The 4,089-nt window shown below is 47.9% G+C and overlaps 1 long non-coding RNA gene across 1 annotated transcript; it reads left to right on the top strand.

Moving 5' to 3' along the window:
• Positions 1-525: 525 nt before the first annotated feature.
• On the top strand, positions 526-3,305 carry LOC139041958 (uncharacterized). The gene is made up of 3 exons (XR_011498039.1): positions 526-929; positions 1,031-1,240; positions 3,218-3,305. It is a non-coding gene; the product is annotated as an uncharacterized lncRNA (long non-coding RNA).
• Positions 3,306-4,089: the final 784 nt, after the last annotated feature.

The raw sequence follows: 4,089 nt of genomic DNA, 5'->3' as shown, positions 1-4,089 counted from the left end.
ATTCAGGATATACTCATAAACCACTGTAATCATTTTCAGAGCTGGAAAAGGGCTCTTGTAGGACTAGAAGGCATAATATGTGGATATCCGGAAGCAACAAGTAGGAAAGATAGTGTTTACAGACATTTAAAAAGTAACAACCACAAAAGCGGCCCACACATAGAGAAGGATTTTAGGAGGTAGAGCTGTCACACTGACTTAAGTTTGAAGATAAGCCAACATGCTGCCCTAGTGAGGGGCAAGAAGTCGACACAACACAGGGATGCAGCAAGAGGAGTATTGTGAGTCAGGACAGAGAATAATTTTTTAACGAAGTATTCATTCACTTAGTATTACACTCTGCTTTTGTCCCTGTTAATGGATGTAGAAAAACCTGGAGAAAGCCCAGTGAATAGCAGCATGAGAGTCTAAAAATTTGCCATCTTTCACGTATGGGAAAACCTTCACATCGGTTTACATTGAGAGAGAAAGTGGGGTGACTTCGTGACGGTGCTTCAGAAGACAAACTTTGTTGGGACACTGGTTTCTCTTTCTGTTTTGAGATGCACACAGGAATGGGCACTGAGAACTATGCTTAGATATTTTCTGGAAAGAGACAGGTCGGTAGTGTCACCACGAGAGTAGACAGCTGCTTTGGGGTGATGCCCATCAGCAGTGGCCTTCAGAAAAGGCCGGGCAGCCTGGGGTAGCAGCAGGGCCTAGGCAACTGGAAGGCAGGGGCTCCTAAGATTCCATGACACCTCCACCTTCCAATTCTGTTATTGCAACGCCAGACCATTAACCGGCGCGCTGGGGCCTTTCTCCATCACTCCTGTCTGACTCTGAGCTGCAGGCGGTGCCTGTGGCTCTGAGCTCTGTCATCTTGAACCTTGTTTCGGCAGTTCCGGACCCTCAGCTGTTGTAGAGTGTTGATCTAGTTGTCCCCAACGGTAAGTTAAGGATTCCTGTGTATAACACCCCTCTGGCCTGATGAAACCTTTTTGTCTTTGCTTGTTTTTCACTCATTATATGTTTGGGTTTCTCTGCCCAGTCTCTGGCTCTACCTCTTCTGCCAACATCACCATGGCCGTGTGTCCTCACGCTTTGTCTGATCCGAGGGCAGAGGTGACCCTCCAGGAGTCCAACCAGGAATTGCGTTCACAGCTGGCACAAAGCAAGCAGGACTTCCAAGCCCTCATGGAGGAATTCCTTGTATCCGAAGCTGCTGCCTACTCCCTGGCCACCGAGCTGCAGAAGCACAGTAAGTCTCCCAGGGCCGTGCTCCCCAGATGGGTGAGTGATCCCTGTCTGCCCTCTAAGACACTAAAATTTCTCCAGACTTTATCCTCTGGTCCCTTTGTCAAAATAACTTTCATTCTGACCACAATCCAGGAAAGTCAGAGGTAGGTATTTTGCCCTCATTTTGCTGGGGATGGAGAAACTGATGCACAAAGAGTTTAGCAACTTTTTCAGATTTGCAGTGTGGTATAGGGCGGCTTTAGAATTCGAGTCCCAGACATCGATTGCTGGTGCAGCCACACAATTGCGTCTTCCTCTCAGGAAAGGGCTGCACTGTTTCTCTCAGCATCCTCTCTGTCCTTTACCACATCCTGCATCGCTCTTGGCCTAAATGTCTGGGACAAGTGAACTCCCTCAGTTCAAGCTTCTCTGAGGTCCCATGGGCAAAGCACTGTGCTACTTACAGTGGGAAAACAGATGATAGTAGCTGCTTTATAGGAGCTTAAAGATGAATATGCTCCTCACCGAAACTGTGCTATCCAGGAGTGACACCATCAAGACAGGGAATGCCCTGGTGAGAGGGAAGCCCTCTCTTCCAGGGCACGGGCTCTTCTTCCTGAGTCTGAGGAAGACGTTTGACACCCTGTGGTAAGGTTGGGGCTGTTTCTATGGAAACCAGAGAATCTGTCCCACCACCTGTGTCTCCCGCTCAGCTGGTGAACCCTCAGGGATGCAGGGCAACCAACAGGTCCAGGTGACCTTGAGAGTCTGGGCTATGAGACCTGTGGCCAAATTGAGGCCACAAAGTGAGGTAGGTGGGGGAGACCACTAGCCCCAGGAAAACTCAAGCCAGTGTGTGAGGCAGGCCCCTCCCTGCCCCAGTCAGCCTCAAAACTGGAAGCTCGATTGCCTGCTCAGTGAGACTGGGCTGTAGTGACGACAAGAACCGTGACAACCAGGGCATGTGCACAGCAGAGTGTTTAGAAGGATCTTGACAACTCGGAGCCTGAATTGGGGTCGTTTCCTACAATTGCTTTTCAATAAGCCATTGAGGGGGGAGTAACTAAAATGACTGACACAGAGAAAATCAAAGCCTGCCATTTAAAAAGTGAAGAGATGAGCTTTCAGGAAAGGACAAACGAAGTTTTATTTACATCCTGCCTTAGAATCACAGCGTAACTGTAGGAAACACATTTTGAAGCTGATGAAGAAGCAAGATATCACTTGAGACCTGGGTGTCAATGTAACACGGTGCAGTGGTGAAGAGCATGGACTCTGGGCCAGTCTTTCTGGGCTCCAATCCAAGCTGTGTGTCTTTCTGCGCCTCAGTTTCCTCCTCTGTTAATACGGTGCTGCCATGGTACCTACTTGTTTGAGTTGTTGCAATGCATCACATGGATGATTTCTGTAAGTCCCTGTCACAGGGTCAACACTATTTGTTAGTTCTTCCTTCTATTGCTTTTAATTTAACACAAACTTTCTTAGTATCTGTGCACGTTTCCTTCAGAAATTTATGGGCAAATGCATAATATTTTACAGGGTTGAATCCATATAAATGTCTTTATCTTGGATGTACTTGACCTTGAAATTCTGAGCTCAAGGGAACCAACAGTCAGTAGAGTCCACCGGGCCTTCCCAAGCACACAGGCAATCGCTACTGCACGCGCCTGCTTGGTGTTTCACTTAAGAGGCTGCGAGGCTTGGTAACGTGACTAAGGCCCACGACTCAGGGTCAGTCTCAGGGGATGGGAATTCTGCCTTTGTCAAATAGAAGTTAATGTATCTAGTTACTTTCTGTGCCTTGGAGCTTCTCTTTCCTCAGCTCTAAAATGGGGAGTAACCCAATGCTGTGTAGTAGTTTGGAGGCCGAGGAATAAGATGCGGAAGTGCCAGTGTGGAGCCTGGTACTGGGCATGGACCCTGCTTCCTCCCTTGAAGGCAGTGACCACAGCAGCATGGCCAGCTTTCCACTGAGGCAGGGCTCTCTGTCCTTTTTCAGAGTGTGGAGAGTGCAAAGACATCATTGAATCCGTGCTTGGGGACAAGCTGCCTTTTGAGGAGGGGAAGCTGGCAGAGAAGTCAGCGCTAGCAGAGAAGCTCAGGTAAGGAGGGCTGTGTGGGGGTAGGCTGGTGGGTAGCTGTGGGAAAAGCTGAAGTGGGGCAGGGAGCAACTTTGGGCCAAGAGAAGGCAGAAATGTACGTGGCAGGCACTTGTGTTCAAATGTTTGTAAAGCAACTAGGGAAAAGTAATTGGAAAATTATGGACTCCAGTTATTCAGAGGCTCACTTACTCTTTTTTTTCAAAACTATAAATTTTTGAACTGAAATTCACCAAACACGAATTTGCACAAATTGAGGTGAACAATTCGGTGGCATTTAGTACGTTGACAGTGTTGTGCCATCACCCGCTCATTTCCCTTTAATCACAATCACCGCCTGTCTCACGAGGGCTTGTTGTGTTTTCTTTCTAAAGAATTCTGTCTCCTTGACCCTGTCATTTGCGTGTTCTTTCCAGCTAACCCAGCTGTGCTCGTGCACATTTCTGTGTCTGGCTTTGTGTCCATTCACTGCAGAATGCACCATGTGTATTTCAACATAGAAGCGGGCATGGCTGAAGGGGTTAACTGAAGAGACACGTTTTTAAAACAGGTTTAGGAAGACACCTGGTTTTGTTGACAGCAGAAACAATGACTAGGATGTCCAGGCATCTGACAGGAGCTCTCTCTGATACAGAGGAAACCTGTGATTTACCTTCCTCTTTCTCTTTGCCACAGGCAAGTCGCCACACATCGGCCAGAATTCTCTGAGGACTCCTTGGGGGCAGTTCTCACAGAAATCTTGAAAATCTTTAGACTCTGTCACTCATCCCTT

Source organism: Equus asinus, chromosome 25, assembly GCF_041296235.1.
Source record: "Equus asinus isolate D_3611 breed Donkey chromosome 25, EquAss-T2T_v2, whole genome shotgun sequence".
Classification (NCBI taxonomy): Eukaryota; Metazoa; Chordata; class Mammalia; order Perissodactyla; family Equidae; genus Equus; species Equus asinus.
The sequence above is the reverse complement of the archived record's forward strand: the minus strand, read 5'-3'. Positions and strand labels throughout refer to the sequence as shown.